Source organism: Zea mays, chromosome 7 (genome assembly GCF_902167145.1).
Source record: "Zea mays cultivar B73 chromosome 7, Zm-B73-REFERENCE-NAM-5.0, whole genome shotgun sequence".
NCBI classification, from domain to species: Eukaryota; Viridiplantae; Streptophyta; class Magnoliopsida; order Poales; family Poaceae; genus Zea; species Zea mays.
Window position 1 is genome coordinate 159,443,395 of NC_050102.1, and position 26,356 is coordinate 159,469,750.

The 26,356-nt window shown below is 50.6% G+C and overlaps 1 long non-coding RNA gene across 1 annotated transcript; it reads left to right on the forward strand.

Moving 5' to 3' along the window:
• Nucleotides 1–1,135: 1,135 nt before the first annotated feature.
• Nucleotides 1,136–2,105, forward strand: LOC103633194 (uncharacterized). The gene is made up of 2 exons (XR_556398.4): nt 1,136–1,432; nt 1,633–2,105. It is a non-coding gene; the product is annotated as an uncharacterized lncRNA (long non-coding RNA).
• The last annotated feature ends 24,251 nt before the right edge of the window (nt 2,106–26,356 follow it).

Consider the following 26,356-nt stretch of genomic DNA (forward strand, 5'->3'; position numbering starts at 1 on the left):
TGTGCGTGTCTGAAGTTTCTGTTGCCATCGTGCCAGATCGGATAAACAAGTTTATCGAGGCCACAGTTTTTTTAGGCTACAGGGGATTCTGATATCTGATAAGCTTGCTAATCGCATCGCAGTTGAGCTTGTATTTCGCGGCTTGTGCGATCATACGGGATTATTTTTAGATCTGTGACATTGATAGGAAATTCTAGGGCTCGTTTGTTTCCTTTGAATTGAATTCTATTATAATAATAATAACTGGGAAATAAATTAATTAAGTTAATATATTTGTATATGTAACATATTTATATATTATTCTAAATTATATGTATGTTATAGACTAGCCAATTATGTGTGCTTTGCTACGATTATTATCTATCATATAAATAAGTATCGAGATGTTTATTTAAATATGATTATTGTTTATTTCTAAGTACTAAGATACGTGTATTCTGGTGGTTAGCTCTTAATTTCTGGAGTTTGTTGTTATCAAACTTAGTGTAGAAAAGTCAAACGAATTATAAATTGGAATAGATTTATGCTAACTTAATAATTGGTTTGTTATTTATGTTAACTTAATAATTGGTTTGTTGTTAATTAATATGAAGATATGATGTGATTTTAAAAACAATTGTTTATTGTTTTAAATGCTACTAAAATCTTTTAAAATGATTGGTTTTGTCAATTTTGGGTATATCGGGTAAAACCTGAACCCTCTTCTGAATTATTGGGTATCCAAAATTCGGGTAACAATTTCTCGAGGCAAAAATCTGGTAGCAGTTTTTTATACCCGAATTACTCGAGCCAGATATTTTAGGTAAACCGAATGTTCTTGCCTAGCAGAAAGTAGGGGAAGCTACTTCCAAATTTGTACTAGAAGGAAATGCTTTTTGGTAGAAGCAAATTTAGTGTCCCCTTTGGTTCAACTTTTGTTTTTAAAGTAGAATTACGTTTGATAAGCAAAACCAAACACACCTTGTATTTTGCACCCCCTTGATAGCATGACAGTTCCTACATTTACTTTTAAAATGTAAAAAAGAATACAATCCTCCGATAAGTTCAACACCACATCCTTTTATAATTGGGGTCTCCACCAAGTCATATATTATTCTCACCAAGTACTCAACTGCTTGTCTAACTCCATATTATCTTAATAGTCCTCAAAGTTGTCTGGTTATCCATACCAAAATCCACATTTCTATATTATTGAAGCCGGTTCAAAATGGTCCCCGCCGAGTGGGGTGGGAAAAAACACAGACACGACAACTGTTTCCAGATATTTCCATCGCACACCTCCCCATCCGCCGCATCTCGCTTCCTCTCCCAGTTGCTTCGTCTCACTTTCATCCTCTTTGCGTCTCTTTGATTTCGTCGCCGTCAAGGAAAACTCCGCTTCCGTCTGAAGACTTCGACTTCTCTTGGCTTGCTCATCGGCTGCGTCTCTTTGGTGAGATACAAAATTTTTTTCTTTCTCTTTCGCCGTCCTTTTCGATTCGGTCGACACCTGGTTCCAGATCCGTTCGTCGATCGTATCCAAAGTCCTCTACTCGAGATCCTCTTGTTTTTTAGAGATCTTGTTGCTTCAGTGCGTGGAGATTGAGATCTAAAAGGCAAGTATTTCCTTTTGGTTAACTGGTTCGCAAGAAGCGATGGCGCGTCCACGCATGCAGATACACTACGTCCCGCCGTACGCTACAGTGCTACACACTGCTGTCCTTGCCTCCTCCAGCTGAGATTGCTAGTGATTTGGCCCACGCGCGGCGGCGCGGAAGCTGTTCCATGTTAAGCTGCAGTCGATGCTGCTCCTCCCCCTTCTCCACCTCTCAGAGCGGCGAACGCCTGCAAAAGAAAGCAATCAAACTATGATTTCCCCATGCACGAGAGAGATTCGATGCTAAGCCGCAGTGGAATGTAACGTCGAGGAATGTCACTTTTCCTTGCAACCTTTTTAGCGTATATCTATATCTATGTAACTGATACGGGCTGTTGTTGCAACAACAGACCATGGTGATTATTTAAAGTAAGCCTAGGATTTAGACAACCAAATTCTTTTGAAAGTATATATGCAACAATATAGAAATCCTTTCTTGCTGCAAACATGAGACACATTGATGTTGGAATTGTAGAACAAGCCTCGGTCTACCTAATCTCTACTATACTTAAAGCATCAGTTTCCTCGGTCCACCTAATCTCTACTATACTTAAAGCATCAGTTTTAACGGTCGTCCTGCGTCATCTTTTTACAAAAAAATCCTTACATTTCTTCCAAATCAACCCAACGTAACCCACACCCTGATGGAAGAAGTGTGGGAGACACTAGACCAAGCTATCTAACCAGCAGAACATCATGTTTAAGTGTTTATAATATTGAATATAAATTGTACATATTATATATGATTTTTTTATAAAATAAAAAATAATCGTGTCGGGATATAAATGGGTCATGTCTCGGACCGGCTCGCTAGACACGACTAATTTGGCCATCTATACCTCCACACGATAATGATGGTCCTCGTCTCAGTTGCCACCACCTCGTTCGCCATTCTACTTCTTTACTCTCCCCCCTCATGCCTCCACCTCCGCGCCACCCCATTCTTGGCAGAGGGTGTAGGAGTATGCGTCTTCTTCCCGTATTCGTCTGACACCAGTCCCGACACCGACTCGCGCAATGTCTATTGCACGTCCACAAGGACGTTTCACATCATGCGCATACTATCGTTTTCGCCGTTGTCGGACGTCCCGTTCGTCTTCCCGGCCTTCGCCCTGTTCTTTCTCCCCAACCTGCTGCCCCCACCCACGATCGTAGCCACGAGCCGACCGACGCTAATCGACGTGGGTACGAGGCGAGTCGTTCAGCTCCTGGCCTTTCTCCATGCGTGTCGTCGAGGACATGGTGGCACCTGCCACGCTTAGGTTATCTTGGCGATGAGGAGTCCTGGTCTGAGATATTGGACAACCAAGGCTCGTAGCGTGGTAGCAGTCGGCATATGCTACGAAGTTGGTGGTGGTGTTGCGTCGCTTCGGCGGGTCCAGGGCTGGGAATACACTCGCATTCTCTCGCCCTTCTTGGATTGACGCCTGGTGCAGGTGCCTCTCGGTTTGGAGCTGCTCCGGCTGGGCTTCTTTCTACGATTGTGTGCTCTCTCCCTATATATATCTAGCGGTATACTACCTATGTGAAAGTCGCCTAGAGGGGGGGGGGGGGGGGGGTGAATAGGGCGAATCTGAAATTTACAAACTTAAGGACAACTTCAAGCCGAGTTAGCGTTAGAAATAGAAATGAGTCCGAGAGAGAGGGCGCAAAACAAATCGTGAGCGAATAAAGAGTGAGACACGATGATTTGTTTTACCGAGGTTCGGTTCTTGCAAACCTACTCCCCGTTGAGGTGGTCACAAAGACCGGGTCTCTTTCAACCCTTTCCCTCTCTCAAACGGTCACTTAGACCGAGTGAGCTTCTCTTCTCAATCAAACGGAACACGAAGTTCCCGCAAGGACCACCACACAATTGGTGTCTCTTGCCTTGGTTAAAATTGAGTTTGATCACAAGAATGGAGAAAGAAAAGAAACGATCCAAGCGCAAGAGCTCAAATGAACACGACAAATCACTCTCTCTAATTACTAAAGCTTTGTGTGGAGTTGAGAGAGGATTTGAACTCTTTGGTGTGTCTTGTATTGAATGCTAGCTCTTGTAAGGTGTAAAAGAGTGGAAAACTTGGATGCCATTGAATGTGGGGTGGTTGGGGTATTTATAGACCCAACCACCAAAAATGGCCGTTGGAAGTGTGCTGTCGCATGGCGCACCGGACAGTCCGGTGCGCCACCGGACACTGTCCGGTGCGCCAGCCACGTCAGCAGACCGTTGGGGTTCGACCGTTGGAGCTCTGACTTGTGGGGCCTCTGGGTTGTCCGGTGGTGCACCGGATAGGTCCTGTAGACTGTCCGGTGCGCCATTTGACGCTGCTCTGTCCTCTGCGCGCGCAGGTGCGCATTTAATGCGTTGCAGTCGACCGTTGCTTCGCGAAGTAGTCGTTGCTCCGCTGGCACACCGGACAGTCCGGTGTGCACCGGACACTGTCCAGTGTGCACCGGACACTGTCCGGTGACTCACCGGACAGTCCGGTGAATTATAGCGGAGCGCCCTCTGATTTTTCCGAAGGTGAAGAGTTCGAGCTGAAGTTCCCTGGTGCACCGGACAGTCTGGTGGTGCACCGGACAGTCCGGTGCGCCAGACCAGGGTGCCTTTCGGGTTGTCTTTTGCTCTCTTGTTTGAACCCTTTTCTTGGTCTTTTCATTGGCTTATTGTGAACCTTTGGCACCTATAGAACTTATAGACTAGAGCAAACTAGTTAGTCCAATTATTTGTGTTGGGCAATTCAACCACCAAAATCAATTAGGAGATAGGTGTAAGCCTAATTCCCTTTCACTATGTCGCCTCCAGATGCCCATGTCTTCATCGTATCCTTCTCCGGCAACAAACAAGTATGTCCGCCTCTTCCCTTCTCCTACTGCTCTACGAAACCTTGGAAGTGGGGAGGCGAGGGATGTGGGTCTCTGATTTGCTGTCTATGGTACCTGTGCATACATAAAAAATATTATACGAAGAGCGGAGACAATCAATAAAAAATCTTGAGATCTTTTTTGGTGGATATTGTTGTGAGCCATCGCAACGCACGGGTAACCGACTAGTTCCACCTAATTGAGCTCCAACGATTTCTCTTTCTCCTCATAACAGGAAAGGTGAGATGGAAACAAACTAAAATTAATTTGCGTTGCCAAAACATTTTACTGATCATAAATGCTCACACAGACACACACAAACACACACATATATATATTCTTATATATAGTTAACTATTGCATGCCTTTTCATTTTGCCTACGCATTGTACTTTATGTTATGCACTTTTTAATGCCTTGCATTTTCTAGCATAATAGCTAATTGCTGATAGCCATTTCAGACTATTTGTGATGTAATTAGAAGATATCTTCAGAACCTTTGTGACGCTTTGAAGAATTACTGGCCTGTACAAAAAAGGTAAATTTCTAAAATTGTTTTAAAAAAGGTTTGCCACATACATTAGCATTTTCTCCACTGCAATCGACTGAGAACTTAAGTTTTTCAATCTCTTTGTCACATGTATGCTTCTAAATTCGAATAAGGGCCAAATACAAGCACTTGTCTAACCTTACTTCCATATTTATGTTTTTCCTAACGTTCCACCCTTTTCTGTCACCACATAAATATTTTATTACTCTAATGTTTGTTCTATTTAGTTAAATGCAATCGATTGCAAACTAATGTTTTCCCTGACATGAAAGGTTTATTATTCTATTGTTTGTGCGAATAAATCCGAAGAAAAAAACTCGAAGACAAGTATGTATCTCAATCTTGCTTATATGTTTATGTTTATTAACTTACATAGTAGTTTTTTGTGTTTATATGGCACACGACTGCTCAACTTATTACACTATTAATTACTGCACGACGAAAACTAAAATTCTAATGCCTCATATCTTAGTGCATATATCTTATATTGCAACTAACATCGTGCGATTTAGTAAATTCTTAAATGCACTTATGTACAACTCGCTCATTCCAATTTAACGGTTGCAGAAAACTCCCGACGATAAAGGTAAAAAATCGAGACTCCTCTTCAATCTCCACCAAAGAGGTAAGCTTCTATATAATTACCTCATATACATCAAAGATTTTAATTGTCCCTACATATGCTCTTACACAAACTGCATAGTTGTACTTCATTACGTAATGATCAATGAGATTCTTAAAGTTCTACCTTTCATTTAAGAGGCTTAAACAAGAACCACTCAATGCGGCTTTGCCTACAGCAATGCTTTACGGTTTTCCCCCAAAAAGAGCAAAGACATTTTTATGTGCTTCATCGTCTTTTTTTCTCGTAGTCTATTCGTGTCTCCACCAGATAGATGTCGTGAGGCCTACCTTTGTTTTCTCTGGTTTGCAATGTGCTAACTTGCTTTGTTTGTTTACGCTTCCGCACTTTTCCCACTTCTCTTCTTACTCCCTCAGCCTACCATCATACCAGTATACTCACTAATATGCTCTTTTTTGGTATAATGAGAGGATAAGATCATCAAGTGGATCCCGAACTGTCATTTACAATAACTGTTGTAAAAGTGGCAAAGTCCCTCTTCCTCCTTAGAGAGGTAAGTTTGGTATACCAAATTACCAATACACTTATATTGTATATGCTCCAAAAGTTACATGGTTGTATCCTCTTAATACAACAATAGCAAATATTAGAATCCATTCTCCCTTGATACATGTTTGTTAAAACCAACAAAAGAGAGAGCAAACAACTACTGAACTTCTACTTTAAAACACTGATACCTGTTTTCTAACTGCAATAGAAAGGGGAGAGGACATAACTACTGATTTACTGAACTTCTAATTTAAAGTAGCAACATGATTTGACAATTGTTATCCACTTAATGACATGATGATGAGTCGCATGCAGATCAACATAACAAGGATGGCCTACCATCGCCACCTAAAAAGTATGTACTAAGAAAAAGGGACCCGAATAGCGAATAGCTTTCCTTTTAAAGGCCTATGAATCATAATTCACTCCGATGTCGCAAAGCACATATAGAATCAAGACTAACCACCTTCACAAACTTCAGTCAAGTTCTACAGACCCTAGAAAACATGACCGGTAGATCGTTATTTTCATGAAGGTACGACGCCATCTATTCTCCTTCATTGCTACAAAGCTTGTTACCAGTATAGTTTGCATATTGTTCTTCTCTCTCCTTTATAACCATTGCAGAACAATAGAGTAATTGACAAACTCTTTAACCACAACTGATATTACCCTCTTGTTTGTGTATAGGCAGTTGCTTTTGCGTACCTATGAAGGGCATTGTCACTTTTGGAGCAAGAATGCTTTTGTGTACATATAACCATGAAAGGAAAATAGGGTTAACCTTTTCCTACGATTAATTTTGGTGGTTGAATGTCCAACACAAACATATGGACTAACTAGTTTGCTCTAGAACTCATGTATTACAGGTGCATAAGGTTCAACACAAACCAATAGAAGATTCAAGTTAGGGACTAATTTGAAATGGAGCAAATACTTGAGTGTGCTGTGGATTGGCGCACCGGACTGTCCGGTGTGCCACTGGACAGTGTCCGATGCACCATGCCTGTACAACTCCGAAACAGCCACTCTCGATAAAACGCAGACGCTCTCCACTATAATTCACCAGATTGTCCGATGTGCCACCAGACTGTCCGGTGAGTCAGCGAGCAACGACTACCCAGCGCGCAACGGTCGACTCTGACAGCAGGAACAGTGCAGCACAGTGCGCAGCAGAAGTCAGAGCCGCGAAGTCAGAGGGCACCGGACTGTCCGGTGTGACACCGGACTGTCTGCTGCCGCAAGAGGACAGCTCCAACGGTCGCTCGAGCTCCGAACCCTAACAGTTGGGTGATGTGGCGGCGCACCGTACAACACACAGTACCTGTCAGGTGACACACCGAACTGTCCGGTGCGCCCATCGCCAGCAGTCTCCCCAACGGCTACCTTGGTGGTTGGGGGTTATAAATACGACCCAACCACCACAACTCTAGGCATCCAAGTTTTCTGAAGATCACATTCAATACAAGAGCTCTAGCATTCACTCCAAGACACAATACAAAAGATCAAATCCTTTCCGAGTCCCAAATTCACTCCAAACACTTAGTGGCTTGTGAGAGAGAGTTTTTTGTGTTCATTTGAGTTCTTGTCGCTTGGATTGCCTTTCTTCTTTTCTGTCTCTTATTCTCAAGTGCTCTGTAAGCGAGACAAGAGACACCCATGTGTGTGGTGGTCCTTGTGGGGTCTTAGTGACCCGTGAGATTAAGGAAGAAGGCTCACTCGGTCTAAGTGACCGTTTGAGAGAGGGAAAGGGTTGGAAGAGACCCGATCTTTGTGACCTCCTCAACGGGGACTAGGTTCTTTGGAACCGAACCTCGGTAAAACAAATCACCATGTTCACTCGCCTTATTTATTGGTTGATTTGTTTTTCCTCTCTTTCCGATTTGAATTTAATTCTAACGCCAACCTCTGACCTTAGTGCATGTTTAAAGTTATAAATTTCAGGTTTCGCCTATTCACCCCCCTCTAGGCGACTTTCAATTGGTATCGGAGCCAGTGCTTCATTAAGAGTCTAACAAACTCGAAGTGATGTCTGGAGATCACGCCAAGAGGGAGATCGTGATCGGCGACAAGCCCGCAAGCTCGGGGAGAACCCTTTCAAGGGAGTCCGACAACAAGCATAAGGAGAAATCCTCTTCCTCCATCAAATCACATCAGAGAGGTGACAAGAAGAAGAAGATGAAGAAGGTGGTCTACTATGAGACCGACTCTTCGTCACCCTCCACATCAAGCTCCGACTCGTCCGTCGCTTCTAAGCGCCATGAGCGCAAGAAGTATAGTAAGATGCCCCTACGCTATCCTCGTATTTCAAAGCGTGCTCCATTACTTTTCGTTCCCCTAGGCAAACCACCATATTTTGATGGTGAAGATTATTGTATGTGGAGTGCTAAAATGAGGCATCATCTAACCTCACTCCACGAAAGCATATGGGATATTGTTGAATTTGGAACGCAGGTACCTAAGGTGGGGGACAAAGATTATGACTCGGACGAAGTTGCCCAAATTAGGCACTTTAACTCTCAAGCCACGTCTATACTCCTCGCCTCCTTGTGTCAAGAGGAGTATAACAATGTGCAAAGGTTAAAGAGCGCCAAAGAAATTTGGGACATGCTCAAGACCGCGCACGAAGGGGACAAGGTGACCAAGATCACCAAGCGGGAAATGATCGAGAGCGAGCTCGGTCGATTCATCCTCAACAAAGGAGAAGAGCCACAAGCCATGTACAACCGTCTCAAAACGATGGTCAACCAAGTGCGTAACCTCGGGAGCACAAAGTGGGATGACCATGAGATGGTCAAGGTTATTGTTAGATCACTTGTTTTTCATAATCCCACTCAAGTGCAACTAATCCGTGGAGACCCTAGATATAAACAGATGTCTCCCGTGGAAGTAATTGGCAAGTTTGTGAGCTTTGAACTTATGATCAAAGACTCCAAACATATTGTCAACTTGGAGCAAGGCGACACCTCAACACCCGAGGTGCAACCCGTCTCATTCAAAGCGACGGAAGAGAAGAAGGAGGAGTCTACATCAAGTAGGCTTCCAATCGATGCCTCCAAGCTCGACAACGAGGAGATGGCGCTCAATCGCTCATCATCAAGAGCTTCTGCCAAATCCGTTTGAGAGAGGGAAAGGGTTGGAAGAGACCCGGTCTTTGCGACCTCCTCAACGGGGACTAGGTTCTTTGGAACTGAACCTCGGTAAAACAAATCACCATGTTCACTCGCCTTATTTCTTGGTTGATTTGTTTTTCCTCTCTTTCCGACTTGAATTTAATTCTAACGCTAACATCCGACCTTAGTGCGTGTTTAAAGTTATAAATTTCAGGTTTCGCCTATTCACCCCCCTCTAGGCGACTTTCAAACCAAACTGCTAAAAACTTTTTAGCTCCATATATGTTTATGCGACCCTGCGAACTTACTTGTCACACCCAAGTTCTAAGGGTCCCAAACCCGGACGCGAAATAATCACCAAGTGTGCTGGGATCAAGTCTCACACATATGATGACTCATGGTACAGAAACGAATGTCACATCTTTAATATATAACAGGGTTCTATACAAAATAATTAAATAATTACATCATATGAAGACAACGATCCAACGACCATAGTTGACTAGGAGACGACGACCTAGATTTCTCACGAACTCATCACGACATCCTGTGGTACCTGTCCTTGATCTGGGGGTGTGAGTACATCAAGGGTGAGCTCATATGTGTTCATCGCTCAACAAGTTGTGGGGGAATAATGTGCATGAACTCACCAAAGGTGGGAGCTCATGTGAAGTGTAAGGCTTACCAAAGGAGATGATTAAAGCTGAGCATTGCTTTTAAAGTTGGTCAAAATTTTATTAGCAGTTACTAAGTATAAGTAGATACCAACCCAATTAAATAAGAGATCACCATTGATAATAACACCCACGATGCAATGCATATGACAGATTAAGTTTAGTTCCATAAATTAATCATGCGAGAGTCCTGAGCTGCTCATGACCGCGAGCACGGCTGATATACCAGTTTTACACTTTGTAGAGGTTGTGCCCTTTACCCACAAGTCGTGTATCCCGTCTAGCCAAGGTTAGCTAGACTCTTAGACACTTCCGTGGTGAATGGCTAGGGATCCACTACGAGGCGTTTACAAAGTTCCACTAGCTTCAGAAAACCCGCTACAATTTCTAGGAAGGGCAATATAGGAATCCCTCGTTCGAAAAACCATCGCAGCATGATCGACCCGAGAACCTCCCTATACGCAACTCCCCTACTGCCCTTGCCCCTTTCGGGTAAGGTAGTCCTCCACTAGCTTTCCTAATTAGTTAGCTAAGGGCATCCCATTCCACCCTCGTGGTAGTACGTGTTTCTCAAGTTAAGCTCCATGTTCCAATTAACACAATGATCCTGTCATGAATAATAATTAAAACAACAATATAACTGGAACATGATCTTAATGTAATATTAATCCCAAAACTAGGTAGAGCAATAACAAAACTACCCAAAAGTTCAGTGGTAAACAAGGTGTGGGATAAACAAGTATAGGGAAACCTATTATGTCACATCAGATTAACCTGAGCATGTCATGGTGATTAACAGGAACATTATTGGGTAAAGAAAAGTGATTAAGGGCACAACTTGCGTGAGACTCGAGATTCTAGGTACCAGGATTATCTTCAAATTCTCGTGACCTCACTGCTAATCGTAGCAATAGAAACAAACATGGTATATGCAAAATTAATAGCATACCAAACATAAGAACAAACCGTGTAAGAATATTCTACGCGTCGTAATGAGATTGTAGGTTCGAGAACCACTATATTTGGAGTTACAGTTATAAAGATATGATTTTCCCAAGATCTACGTGATTAAATATTAAACTATATTATAAATTGGTTAATATACATCATATGAGAAAAATCCTCCAAATATCTAATTCAACTTTAACCTAGATTATGGTTTGATTAGAAATCATATTTTAGTCAATTATTGTCATGGACCAATTTAACTTTGGATGGAAGGATAAATCTACTAATAATAGGCTAACCACTGTCTATTTATAAAGATATGTTTTATGGTACAAATAATGTCATCACCGCGCATGTAATTTTATGACGAAGCTAACGAAACTGGAATGGATCAAATCAGAGTTATATCGGAGAATATATGGATTTTCTATGTTTCTATAATTATTTTATACTTATTTATAGTCGCCTAGAAAGGGGTGAATAGGCGAAACCTGAAATTTACAAACTTAAAACACACACTATGTTCGAGGTTAGCGTTAGAAATAAATTGGAGTGCGGAATATAGTTCTCCTTGCTAGGAGTCGCTCAATCAATGTGAGCAATGGAACTGTTTAGAGAGAGGAAAGAAGGGAAAACAAATCAAGTTGAAAGTCGCCTAGAGGGGGAGGGGGTGAATAGGGCGAATCTGAAATTTACAAACTTTAAGCACAACTACAAGTCGGGGTTAGCGTTAGAAATATAAACAAGTCCGAAAGAGAGGGCGAAAACAAATCACAAGCAAATAAGGCGGATAACACGGTGATTTGTTTTACCGAGGTTCGGTTCTTGCAAACCTACTCCCCGTTGAGGTGGTCACAAAGACCGGGTCTCTTTCAACCCTTTCCCTCTCTCAAACGGTCACTTAGATCGAGTGAGCTTTTCTTCTCAATCAAACGGGACACTAAGTCCCCACAAGGACCACCACACAATTGGTGTCTCTTGCCTTGGTTACAATTGAGTTGAACACAAGAAAGAAGGAAGAAGAAAAGCAATCCAAGCGCAAGAGCTCAAATGAACACAAGTCTCTCTCTCACGAGTCACTATTTGATTGGAATGATCTTTGGACTTGGGAGAGGATTTGATCTCTTTGATTGTGTCTTGTATTGAATGCTATAGCTCTTATAAGGTGTTTGAAGGCTGAAAACTTGGATGCAATGAATGGTGGGTGGTTGGGGGTATTTATAGCCCCAACCACCAAACTAGCCGTTTGGTGGAGGCTGCTGTCGCATGGCGCACCGGACAGTCCGGTGCACCACCGGACACTGTCCGGTGCGCCATCCACGTCACCCGACCGTTAGGGTTCGACTGTTGGAGCTTCTGTCTTCTGGGCCACCGAACAGTCCGGTGGTTCACCGGACAGGTCCTGTAGACTGTCCGGTGCGCCTTCTGGCTCTGCTCTGACTTCTGCGCGCACTGTAGCGCATTAACTGCCGTTGCAGGCGATCGTTGGCGCTGTAGTAGCCGTTACTCCACTGGTACATCGGACAGTCCGGTGCTACACCGGACAGTCCGGTGAATTATAGCAGAGCGGCTCCCAGAATTCCTGAAGGTGAGCAGTTCAGAGTTTGGTTCCCTGGTGCACCAGACACTGTCCGGTGCGCCGGACCAGGGCACACTTTGGTTGTCTTTTTCTCTCTTTGTTTGAACCCTTTCTTGGTCTTTTTATTGGTTTATTGTGAACCTTTGGCACCTGTAAAACTTATAGTCTAGAGCAAACTAGTTAGTCCAATTATTTGTGTTGGGCAATTCAACCACCAAAATCAATTAGGAAAAGGTGTAATCCTATTTCCCTTTCACAAGTGAAGACTAACACAAATGAACACGATGTTTTGTTTACCGAGGTTCGGTTCCAAAGAACCTAGTCCCCGTTAAGGATGCCATAAAGGCCGGGTCTATTCCAACCCTTTCCCTCTCTCAATCGGTCACTCAGACCGGTTGAGGCTTCTCCTTAATCACTTGGGTCACTAAGACCCTGCAAGGATCACCACACACTTAGGCCTTGTTCATTTGTGTGATATCCTGGCCTCTGGGATGGGATATCCTGGCCCAATGCTTAATAGAATTAATAGAGTATTTCATACCAACAAGGTGCATCTTCTTTTTCGGAAGCCTATCTCAAAAGAACCTCCAAGTTAAGCGTGCTTGGCTTGGAGCAATTTGGGATGGGTGACCGACCGGGAAGTTTTCTCGGGTGCGCATGAGTGAGGACAAAGTGCGCACAAAAGACTCGTGTTGGTCTGTGGGGACAATATATGATCCTAGACAGCTGCCAGGAGTAAGTACCGCCGGTCGAGGGATTGGACGGGGTGTTATAGTTTGTGTCGGATTGGTGGGTCGGAATGATTCCTAATCGGATTGCTTCTCTAATTTATATAAACTTTGATTAGCTGGAACGATTCCGGGTGCAATCCGATAGAAACGAACAAGCCCTTAGGTGTCTCTTGCTAGCTTTACAAAGCACTTAGAAGAATGAGAATAGGAAGGAGCAAGTAATCCAAGCAACAAGAGCAACAAAAGAACACAAATGATCCTCTCACAAGGAGCTTGGAGTTGATTGAATGCTTTGGTTGTGTCTTTGGAGTGTTTGCCTTTGCTCTTGCAATGAATGTGAAGTTCAGAAAACTTGGATGACTTGAATGGAGGTGGTTGGAGGGTATTTATAGCCCCAACCACTATTCTAGCCGTTGATGTTGATGGCACCCCGGACAGTCCGGTGGTGCACCGGATATGGCACTGTTCAGTGTCCGGTGCGTGCCACGTCATCTGCCCGTTGGGGTTTGGAGCGGTTGACCGTTGAAGTCCTTTGTCTTCTAGTTGCACCGGACAGTCCGGTGCGTTCTGACTTCGCAGCCTGACTTCTGACTTCTGTACTGTGCATTGTTGATCTAACATCGCAGTCCACTGTTGGCGCATCTGACCATTGCTCCGTTGGCTCACCGAACACTGTCCGGTGCACACCGGACACTTCGGTGAATTATAGCGGAGTGGCATACTTAGAAACCCAAGAGTGGCCAGTTGGGAGGTGCTCGGCTTGGGCACCAGACACTGTCCGGTGCGCCACTGCCAACACCATTGCTTGTCTTTGCTCCAAACTTGATTGAGTCGCCAACTTAATTTCTTTCTTGGTTTATGTTGAACTTTATGCACCTGACTACCTAAGATAAATGGCAACTAGGAAAACTCGTTAGTCCACATGGTTTTATGATGGACGTCAAACACCAAAACTGATTATAGGAAATGTTTTAAACACATTTCCCTTTCACTTATTAATCCTTCTCTAGAATTTTATTTATAAAATCCAACGCCTCCCAACCATGAGAATTATTTTCTGGAAGCGTAGGGTCTATCTTGCAAAAATCTAGGACTTAATGGTGACGATCTTTATATAAATGAGGACCGCGGGTTGATATCTTCCAACTCGAAGGGCTTTTTAGCAAAATAGGCGGTAGAAGGGGTATTATCATTTTCCCCACGCAATATCTGATCTGAGTGGCCCAGATTAGATTAGGGTTATAAATAATGATGACCGCCAAATTCTGTATCAACGGTCTGGATTTAAAACAGTTAACATCGACAGCCGACCGTCCGCTCACATAGCAGCGACGCCAATCTAATCGTGCGAATGGGTATGCGATGTTATGATCTCAGCCGCACGCTGCAAGATCCACGGTCGCTACTTCTCTCCCCTAATCTCTCTTCACCGCGCAACAGCGCTCCCCGGCTAACGGCGGAGTCCACGCCGGCGTGCGTTGTCCCGACGACCCAATTGCTCGACTTCCTAAGCAGATAGATGCTAAACGAAGGGAAGAGTGAGGCTAATCCATGAGAGAAAATCTGACCAGAGATGGTAGCGCAGGGAGTCCTCTCCGCGATGGAGCGCGGTTTGATGGCGACCACCAAGTTCGGCGAGCAATTCCTCACGACTGCGAGCTCCCCTATGCCTGACGAAGTGACGGCCACACGCGAGACAATGTGGTAAACATCCCACAGGGGTCGGATGAGCTCGGGTGGCGCCAAACATGCGTGCCGACCGCGGCTGTAGATCTCCATTTTCTGCGCTAATGGCGGCTTGATCCAAATCTCCCCTTGGATGGCTCAGAGAGAAGGGGGGGGGGGTAGGACGCGGCTTAAATAGGCCGAAACATCGGGTCGGTTGTACGCCAGGATGGGTGAACAGAAGCCACCGATTTTGGCGCGTTCAGTTGCGGTGTTCAACCAGAGCCACACCGCACGGGGAAGAGGGAGATGACAAGTAGGGCCCACACGACGGTGACCAGATGAGATGTGCACAACAGGGAGGAGGCAAGAGAAACTGTCTTGCAGGTCCCACATCACCGGGAGTACATACAACAGATGCCGAGGAGTTGCGCCACTGACCGAGCGGGACCCGCTTGCCAGTGCCCTTTTGATCCGGCAGGTAAAGTGTGTGTGTGTTGGGGGGGCTAGCGCGGGTGAGGATGTGGGCCGGCCAAGTTGGGCCACACAACGGGTTTCAGCCCAGCGCAGGTAGTTCCCTTTTCTTCTTATTTTCTTTTAAATTTTAGTTTTGTTTTTCTAGTTTTCAATTTTTGATTTCTAGTTCAAATTCAACCTTGGTTTTGGAAATTCAACTTTACAGTTAAATGCACAGTACAAAAATCCAACATAATGCAAAGTATACATATTTATTTATTATTCCTATTTATTTAAATAAAAATGCTTCAACACATATAGACTTAATAAAGAATGAATCATACAATTAAATAATTAAGGACCCTTCTCGTATTATTGATTAAAAAAAGTTAAATAGCTTTATTTTAAGATTTAAATGTTTATTACCATGAAATCTTCATTAGGCAACACTTTTGTATAATTCTTTAGAGAATTGTTCAAAGCATAAGATTTAATGTAACAATTATTTAAGTCCCTAGAGGTTCTTTTCATCTAATACCTTGCTTCAGAGCACAAGAATTTAAATCTTGAGACAACTTTCCTAACTTACCAGAAATACGATTTTAGGTTGTTACATTACTCCAATTAACTTTTTATGTACACTACTTACATTCTATTCAATATGTTGTAAGCGCTAAAATTGTCTCAGTTTACAACTGTAAGCATTGCAATTTGGTTAAGTTTGGCCTTATACAGGTTGTACTTATGTCTTTATGTGCTCCATAACAACTGTTCCAACTGCTCATAAAAAATGGTCCACGCTACCGCTCGGCATGCGCGCATGGGCGCGCGCCATACATTAGTTACAACTTTATTGCACTTACATTTGAGCACATGCAGGGCCAGTCCCAAATGATATATTTAGGCCCTATTTGGAAGCACCTAGTTTTTAAAAAACTGATTTATAAAAATTGAGGTGGTTCCAAACATATCAGTTTATGACTAGAGATGCCAATGGCTAAATACCCGCCGGATATTACTATCACATACCTATACTCACAACAAAAAATAACCCTGTCGGGTTGCCCATATCTACTAGTGGGTATATATTTACCCCTATACTCATGTGGGTACGGGTCACCCGTCGGGTAATCCATACCCACAAAGATTTAAGCATCATCAATGTCGGCGTTTCGAGACCGGGGGGTCCCCGAGCCGACGAGTGAGTGTGCTGCCTGCCCCAGCCCAGATGGGTCGAGCGCGTGGGCGAGCGCGAAGGGGGGAGAGGCGAGGTGGCCGGAGACGGGCGTGAGAGAGGTGGAGATCCCGCGGCCTTCGTGTTCGTCCCGCGCCCAGGTCGGGTGCGCTTGCAGTAGGGGGGTTACAAGCGTCCACGCGGGTGAGGGAAGCGAGCGGCCCCAAGAGAGCGCCTGTCTCGTCCTTGTCCCCGCGCGGCCAACCTTCTCTAAGAAGGCCCTGGTCCTTCCTTTTATAGTCGTAAGGAGAGGATCCAGGTGTACAATGGGGGTGTAGCAGAGTGCTACGTGTCTAGCGGAGAGAGAGCTAGCGCCCTAGGTACATGCCAATGTGGCAGCCGGAGAGGTCTTGGCACCTTGCTGGCGTGATGTCGTGGCTGTCGGAGGAGCAACGGAGCCTGGCGGAGGGACAGCTGTTGGAGCGGTCGAGTCCTCGCTGACGTCGCCCTGCTTCCGTAAGAGAGCTGAGAGCCGCCGTCGTCACAGAGCTTGTGGGGCGCCATCATTGTCCATCTGGCGGAGCTGGCCAGATGGGACGCCGGTCTTGTTCTCCGTGACCCGAGTCGGCTCAGGGTAGGATGATGATGGCGCTCCTTGTTGACGTGGCGGGCCTGCGCCCTAGGTCGGGCGACGTGGGGGCTCCTCCGAAGCCGAGGTTGAGTCTGTCTTCTGTTGTCGAGGCCGAGTCCGAGCCATCGGGTCGGGCGAGGCGGAGGTCGTTCGGCCGAGGCCAGGGCGGAGTCCGAGCCCTGGGTCAGGCGAGGCGGAGTTTCGTCGTCTTCTGGGGCTGAGCCCGAGTCCGAGCCCTGGGTCGGGCGGAGCGGAGTTTGCCGTCTTCCGGGTCTTAGCCCGAGTCCGAGCCCTGGGGTCGGGCGGAGCGGAGTTCGCCGTCTTCCGGGTCTTAGCCCGAGTCCGAGCCCTGGGGTCGGGCGGAGCGGAGTTCGCCGTCTTCCGGGTCTTAGCCCGAGTCCGAGCCCTGGGGTCGGGCGGAGCGGAGTTCGCCGTCTTCCGGGTCTTGGCCCGAGTCCGAGCCCTGGGGTCGGGCGGAGCGGAGTTCGCCGTCTTCCGGGTCTTAGCCCGAGTCCGAGCCCTGGGGTCGGGCGGAGCGGAGTTCGCCGTCTTCCGGGTCTTAGCCCGAGTCCGAGCCCTGGGGTCGGGCGGAGCGGAGTTCCCTATGGCGCCTTTGGCAAGGCCTGACTGCCTGTCAGACCCACTTTGTCGAGTGGCACTGCAGTCGGAGTGGCGCAGGCGGCGCTGTCCTTCTGTCAGACTGGTCAGTAGAGCGGTGGAGTGACGGCGGTCACTTCGGCTCTGCCGGGGGGCGCGTGTCAGGATAAAGGTGTCAGGCCACCTTTGCGTTAAATGCTCCTGCAACCTGGTCAGTCGGCACAGCGATTTAGTCAGGGTTGCTTCTAAGCGAAGCCAGGGCCTCGGGCGAGCCGGAGGTGTGTCCGCCGTTAAAAAGGGGGGCCTCGGGCGAGACGGAAGTCTCTCGAGGTCGGCTGCCCTTGGCCGAGGCTAGGCTCGGGCGAAGCGTGATCGAGTCACTCGTGTGGACTGATCCCTGACTTAATCGTACCCATCAGGCCTTTGCAGCTTTATGCTGATGGGGGTTACCAGCTGAGAATTAGGCGTCTTGAGGGTACCCCTAATTATGGTCCCCGACAGTAGCCCCCGAGCCTCGAAGGGAGTGTTAGCACTCGCTTGGAGGCTTTCGTCGCACTTTTTTGCAAGGGGACCATCCTTTCTCGGTTGCATTTTGTTCCGGGGGGTGCGCGCGAGCGCACCCGCCGGGTGTAGCCCCCGAGGCCTTGGAGGAGTGGTTACACTCCTTCGAGGTCTTAATGCCTTGCGTAATGCTTCGGCTGGTCTGGTTGTTCCCTCATGCGAACTGGCCGTAGCCCGGGTGCACGGTCGGGGCCCAAGCTCTCGGGCTGGTATGTTGACGCTGTCAACGGTTTGGCCGGAGCCGGGTTTGCGAGAGCAGCCCCCGAGCCTCCGCACAGGGCGAGAGGACGATCAGGGACAGACTCGGCTTTTTACATACGCCCCTACGTCGCCTTTCCGCAAGGAGGAGGGGGGGGGAGCGCCATGTTACCCTCGATGGGCACCGAACATGGTGTCTCCGGTGAGCTGCAAGCGGGTAATCCGAGTGGACGTCCGTGCCCCGTTCGTTGGGGGTCGGCTAGGGGCCCAGAGGCACGCCCAAAAGTACCTGCGGGTGATTTGCCGGACCCGGTCCCCTGGCGACGGGGTCCGAGGGCTCGATGCCTCCCTCCGATGGGATTCCGTTACAAGATCGTTCCCGCTGGTCTCGGAAATGTCCTAGGGTACCTCGGGAGCGCAGCCCGAGCCTCGGTTATGTATCGAACGTACCCCTGGTCATCTCTCGCTCGGCGTCTGAGGCGACTGTGAACCCTTCGGGGGCCAGCCTTCGAACCCCTGATCAGTAATGGGTGCGGAGCCCGAGTAGCCTGAGGCGGCCATGGAGCCCTTCGGGGGGCCGGCCTTCGAACCCCTGACCAGTAGTGGGTGTCGGGCCCACGCGATCTGAGGCGACTGTTGAACCCCTCGGAGGGCCAGCCTTCGAACTTCTGATCAGTAGGGGGGGCTCGGAGCCCGGTTCCTTCACAGAGAAGGATCCTTTTCGGGGTATCCCCCTTTCCCGGTCCCTGTTGCAAGAGATAGAGAAAGAGGAAAAAAGGATACGAAATCGAACGACGTGGCGTACCTTTTTTGACGCGGTTATTACGGCGAAGGCGAAGCGTCGTCCGCTTCTCCTGCCAGAGGCGCCGCCTATCCCGCCGCGGAGTTAATGCGACGGGGCGAGTGGTTGGCGGGGCGGCCGTTGCGCGTGCGCGAGCCGTTCGAGGAACGGATCACGGGTGCACCGTCTTCACGCCGTGGGAGGAGGCTCTCTTGCTGTGCCAGGATGGGACGTGAGCCTGGCTGACGACGTGACTGCTGCGCCCGCCCGCCTGCCACCGCCATTACTGACGGTCCACTTTCGGCCGCTTTGACCATCGCGCCAGGCTGGCGCTGCTGGGTCGTGCGCTGGGTCGCCTCGAGTCGCGGCATAGGCTCCGCAACCGAAGAGGTGCGACGGTGGCACAAGTGGCGGTGCGGTTGCTTGCATGCAGCAACTGGCGCGTTGGTTGTGCGACGCGTGGGCCTGGGCCTCCAAGCCGGCGCGTCAGAAGTCGGAGAAGCGTGTCCACCTGGCGCGGTTGCATGCCGCCTGCATGGCTGCCCGCCCCTCCCGCCCGTTGGTCTGGGCGAAAGTGGGGAATCGCTTGTAACCGCTGGGCGGTTGTGTGCACCGCGCGCGGCGGTTTGGCTTCTTCTGCTTCTGAGTCGGTTTGCATGACATGCGGGACCCAGCCCCCGCGCCGCAGGGGAGGGCCTTGGAGCGTGTTGGAGCGGGCGGCGGTGAGCCGCTCGTCGGTCTTCTGTTGCTCCGCAGGCCTTCCCCCTCGGAGTGGGGTTGTTCGTACCTGCGGAGGGGGAACCGGAGTTCCGTTTGTAATGGCACTTCGAATGCCAGTGTGTTTGTTCATTGCGGCTGTCGAGGCCTGAGCATATATGTAATTTTGGCACGGAGCCGTGTTTTTTCCTCATTTTCGAGCACTAAGTCTCGCCTGTTGATTATTTGAACCGCTTCACCAAGCGTGAGTCGCCCCGTGTCAAGGTGACGAGTGAGGTATCCGTATCCCGGAGGCATAGGAATCCCTCGGCTCGATCGGCCTTGTTGTCTGAGGCTCCTCTAGCTTAGTTAAAGGGACCCCTTGGCCGCTCTTCGATGAGCCGAGGCCAGGGGTAGCGATGTCAGTACGAACAGAGGCGGAGTTGGCTCGAAAATGGGAACCTGGTTGGCCGGAGCCTAGTCGGGTTGCCCGTCAGCGGGGGTCGACGTCGGAGTCGATGACCCGAGGCCTCGGGTCGGGCTGGCGCCATTGGAAGATGCTTGGCCGAGGCCCCAGGGGTAACCGGCCGAGCCGCCTGCTCGGGCCGGATTCCCGGAGAAGTCCCCGGACCGCGTCGCCGTCCGAGGCTGGGTCGGACCTTGTTGAAGGCGTCGTCGATGCCGAGGGTGGTACGGCCCCCTTTAGCGTGAAGACCCGAACCTGCAGGATCAGATTGTCTTGTAGTGTGTGCCTTCTGCGGCCGCCGAGGCCAGAAAACACACCCTCGCTTCGTTGTAAAGCCGCGTCTCCTTTTCCTCTTATTTCGAGCATCTGGACTTTCTGTCGGTAACAGGGATGTTTGTGTGGGCGAGAGTTGCTTCTCGCGGAAGGTGATGAGTGAGGTATCCGTATCCCAGAGGCGTGGGAGTCCCTCGGCTCGGTCGGCCTTGCCGCTTACACGTACTTTCGCCCGTCCATGAGGCCCTGTCACCGATTCAGTCGAGAAGGCTTGAAGGACCGTCTCGGCAGAAGAGCTTCCAAACGTGAAGACTTGTTCGGTCCGCGGAATCACTTTATCCGAACGCGAGTTACTTATCGCAGAAGGTGATGAGTGAAGTATCCGTATCCCGGAGGCGTAGGAGTCCCTCGGCTCGGTCGGCCTTGGCTGCTTACGTGTACTCCGTCGTTTCCAGGATCCGCTTTTCGAAGCAGTCAAAAAGCACGAAAGAAATTCTGCTAAAAAGAGATCCTTTTTCGAGGAAAATTTCGACGCAAAGGGGGTCTCCCCCCTTTTAGCCCCCGAGGGAGGGTCGGGCTTTGCCGAGGCTAGGCCGACCCTTCCTTGATGACTAAACTTTGCGTAGGTGCGAGGTATATGAACAACTTGAAAACATCTTAAGGGTAGAAGCGACGTAGTTGTTTGATGTTCCAAGCGTTGTCGTAGATCTCGCCTTGGTTGTTGGCTAGCTTGTATGTTCCGGGCTTCAGAACTTTGGCGATGACGAATGGCCCCTCCCAGGGGGGCGTGAGTTTGTGCCTTCCCCGGGCGTCTTGCCGTAGCCGAAGCACCAGGTCGCCCACCTGGAAGTCTCGGGGTCGGACCCCTCGGGCGTGGTAGCGTCGCAGGGACTGCTGGTACCGCGCCAAGTGTAGTAAGGCCCTGTCCCGAGCCTCCTCCAGCTGGTCCAGCGATTCTTCCCGGCTAGCTTGGTTGCTTTGATCGGTGTAGGCCCTCGTCCTCGGGGAGCCGTATTCCAGGTCAGTGGGCAAGATAGCTTCGGCCCCGTAGACCAGGAAAAACGGCGTGAAACCCGTGGCGCGACTCAGCGTCGTCCTTAGGCTCCAGACCACCGAGGGGAGTTCCTTCATCCATCGCTTGCCGAACTTGTTGAGGCCGTTGTAGATCCGAGGCTTGAGCCCTTGTAGAATCATGCCGTTGGCACGCTCTACTTGCCCATTCGACATGGGATGAGCCACGACGGCCCAGTCCACCCGGATGTGGTGATCCTCGCAAAAATCCAAGAATTTTTTGCCGGTGAACTGGGTACCGTTGTCGGTGATGATGGAGTTTGGGACCCCGAAGCGATGGATGATGTTGGTGAAGAACGCCACCGCCTGCTCGGACCTGATGCTGTTCAGGGGTCGGACCTCGATCCACTTGGAGAATTTGTCGATGGCGACCAGCAGGTGCGTGTAGCCCCCGGGCGCCTTCTGCAAGGGACCGACGAGGTCTAGACCCCATACAGCGAAGGGCCAGGTGATGGGTATCGTCTGCAGAGCCTAAGCGGGCAGGTGGGTCTGCTTCGCATAGAATTGGCACCCTTCGCAGGTGCGGACAATTCTAGTGGCGTCAGCCACCGCCGTTGGCCAGTAGAAGCCTTGCCGGAAAGCATTCCCGACAAGGGCTCGAGGCGCTGCATGATGGCCGCAAGCCCCCGAGTGTATTTCTCGCAGGAGTTCCTGACCTTCGGCGATGGAGATGCATCGCTGGAGGATGCCCGAGGGGCTCCGGTGGTAGAGCTCCTCCTCGTCGCCCAGCAAGACGAACGACTTGGCGCGTCGTGCTACCCGCCGAGCCTCGGCTTGGTCGAGGGGTAGCTCTCCCTGGCGGAGATATCGCAGGTACGGGGCCTGCCAGTTTCGATCAGGCGCGGCCCCGCTCTGCTCCTCCTCGACGTTCAGTACCTCGGCCTCGGGGGCCGAGGGTACCTCGGGCTGAGCCGAGGGTGCCTCGGGCCGAGCCGAGGGCGCCTCGGCCTGAGCCGAGGGTGCCTCGGGCTCGGGCGCGTCGTCGATCTTGACGGAGGGTCGATGCAGATCCCGGGAGAAGACGTCCGGGGGGACCGTCGTTCGCCCCGAGGCTATTTTAGCCAGCTCGTCTGCAGTTTCGTTGTAGCGCCGAGCGATGTGGTTGAGCTCGAGCCCGAAGAACTTGTCTTCCAGGCGCCGAACCTCATTGCAGTAGGCCTCCATCTTCGGGTCGCGGCAGTGGGAGTTCTTCATGACTTGGTCGATGACGAGCTGCGAATCACCGCGGGCGTCGAGGCGTCTGACCCCTAGCTCGATGGCGATCCGCAACTCGTTGACCAGAGCTTCGTACTCGGCCACATTGTTGGACGCCGGGAAATGGAGGCGCAGCACGTAGCGCAGGTGCTTTCCGAGGGGCGAGATGAAGAGCAGGCCCGCGCCGGCTCCTGTCTTCATCAGCGACCCGTCGAAAAACATGGTCCAGAGCTCCGGTTGGATCGGAGCCGTCGGCAGCTGGGTGTCGACCCACTCGGCCACGAAGTCCGCCAACACCTAGGACTTGATGGCTTTCCGAGGGGCGAACGAGATCGTTTCGCCCATGATTTCCACCGCCCACTTTGCGATCCTGCCCGAGGCCTCTCGGCACTGGATGATCTCCCCCAGGGGGAAGGATGACACCACAGTTACCGGATGAGACTCGAAGTAGTGTCGTAACTTCCGCCTCGTCAGGATCACAGCATCCAGCAGCTTCTGAACTTGTGGGTAGCGGATCTTGGTCTCGGATAGTACCTCGCTGACGAAGTAGACTGGCCTCTGAACGGGCAGTGCATGCCCTTCCTCTTGCCTCTCGACCACAATCGCGGCGCTAACCACCTGAGTGGTGGCGGCGACGTAGACCAAGAGGGCTTATCCATCAGCTGGGGGCACCAAGACAGGCGCCTTTGTAAGGAGCGCCTTCAGGTTCTCGAGGGCTTCCTCGGCTTCAGGGGTCCAAGCGAAACACTCAGTCTTCCTTAAGAGGCGGTACAGAGGCAGACCTCTTTCGCCGAGGCGTGAGATGAAGCGGCTCAGGGCCGCGAGGCATCCCATGACCCTCTGTACGCCTTTTAAGTCCTTGATGGGTCCCATGCTGGTGATGGCTGCGATCTTCTCCGGGTTGGCTTCGATGCCTCGCTCGGAGACGATGAACCCCAGGAGCATGCCCCGGGGCACCCCGAAGACACACTTCTCAGGATTGAGCTTGACTCCTTTCGCCTTGAGACATCGGAATGTCACTTCAAGGTCGGAGAGGAGGTCGGAAGCCTTCCTTGTCTTGACTACGATGTCATCGACGTAGGCCTCGACTGTGCGACCGATGTGTTCGCCGAACACATGGTCCATGCACCGCTGGTACGTCGCGCCCGCATTCCTCAAACCGAACGGCATGGTGACATAGCAGTACATGCCGAACGGCGTGATGAAAGAAGTCGCGAGCTGGTCGGACTCTTTCATCCGGATCTGGTGATACCCTGAGTAGGCATCGAGGAAGGACAGGGTTTCGCACCCAGCGGTGGAATCCACAATTTGATCGATGCGAGGCAGAGGGTAGGGAACCTTCGGACATGCTTTGTTGAGACCAGTGTAGTCTACACACATCCGCCATTTCCCCCTTTCTTCCTCACAGGCACAGGGTTGGCAAGCCATTCGGGATGGAATACCTCTTTGATGAACCCTGCTGCCATTAGCTTGTGGATCTCCTCGCCTATCACCCTGCGTTTCTCCTCGTCGAATCGGCGCAGAGGCTGCCTGACGGGTCGGGCTCCGGCCCGAATATCCAGCGAGTGCTCGGCGACATCCCTCGGTATGCCGGGCATGTCCGAGGGACTCCACGCAAAGACGTCGGCGTTTGCGCGGAGAAAGTCGACGAGCACTGCTTCCTATTTGGGGTCGAGCCCGGACCCAATCCGGATCTGCTTGGAGGTGTCGCCGCTGGGGTTGAGAGGGACGGCTTTAACCGTCTCCGCTGGCTGGAAGTTGCCGGCGTGACGCTTCACGTCTGGCACCTCCTTGGAGAGGTTCTCCAGGTCGGCGATGAGGGCCTCGGACTCGGCGAGGGCCTCGGCGTACTCCACGCACTCCACGTCGCATTCGAACGCGTGTTTGTACGTGGGGCCGACGGTGATGACCCCGTTGGGGCCCGGCATCTTGAGCTTCAAGTAGGTGTAGTTGGGGACGGCCATGAACTTCGCGTAGCATGGCCTCCCCAGTACCGCGTGGTAGGTTCCTCGGAACCCGACCACCTCGAACGTCAGGGTCTCCCTTCGGAAGTTGGAGGGCGTTCCGAAGCAGACGGGGAGGTCGAGTCGTCCGAGGGGCTGGACGCGCTTCCCAGGGACGATCCCGTGGAATGGCGCAGCGCCTGCCCGGACGGAGGACTGATCGACGCGCAGGAGCTTGGGGGTCTCGGCGTAGATGATGTTGAGGCAGCTGCCCCCATCCATCAGGACCTTGGTGAGCCTGACGTTGCCGATGACGGGGTCGACGACGAGCGGGTATTTCCCCGGGCTCGGCACGTGGTCGGGGTGGTCGGCCTGGTCGAAGGTGATGGGCTTGTCGGACCAGTCTAGGTAGACTGGCGCCACCACCTTCACCGAGCAGACCTCCCGGCGCTCTTGCTTGCGGTGCCGAGCCGAGGCGTTTGCCGCATGCCCACCGTAGATCATGAAGCAGTCGCGGACCTCGGGGAACTCTCCTGCTTGGCGATCCTCGTCCTTGTTGTCGTCGCGGGCCCTGCCACCCTCGGCGGGTGGCCCGGCCCTGTGGAAGTGACGCCGAAGCATGACGCACTCCTCGAGGGTGTGCTTGACGGGTCCCTGATGGTAGGGGCACGGCTCCTTGAGCATCTTGTCGAAGAGGTTAGCACCTCCGGGGGGCTTCCGAGGGTTCTTGTACTCGGCGGCGGCGACAAGGTCCGCGTCAGCGGCGTCGCGTTTCGATTGCGACTTCTTCTTGCCTTTCTTCTTGGCGCCGCGCGGAGTAGACGCCTCGGGAGCCTCTTCCGACGGGCGGCCCTAGGGCTGCTTGTCCTTTCGGAAGATAGCCTCGACCGCCTCCTGGCCAGAGGCGAACTTGGTGGCGATGTCCATCAGCTCGCTCGCCCTGGTGGGGGTCTTGCGACCCAGCTTGCTCACCAGGTCGCGGCAAGTGGTGCCGGCGAGGAACGCGCCGATGACATCCGAGTCGGTGATGTTGGGCAGCTCGGTGCGCTGCTTCGAGAATCGCCGGATGTAGTCCCGGAGAGACTCTCCCGGCTGTTGCCGGCAGCTTCGAAGGTCCCAGGAATTGCCGGGGCGCACGTATGTGCCCTGGAAATTGCCGGCGAAGGCTTGGACCAAGTCGTCCCAGTTGGAGATCTGCCCCGGAGGCAGGTGCTCCAACCAGGCGCGAGCAGTGTCGGAGAGGAACAGGGGGAGGTTACAGATGATGAGGTTGTCGTCGTCCGTCCCACCCAGTTGGCAGGCCAGGCGGTAGTCCGCGAGCCACAGTTCCGGTCTCGTTTCCCCCGAGTACTTCGTGATAGTAGTCAGGGGTCGGAACCGGGTCGGGAACGGCGCCCGTCGGATGGCCCGACTGAAGGCCTGCGGACCGGGTGGTTCGGGC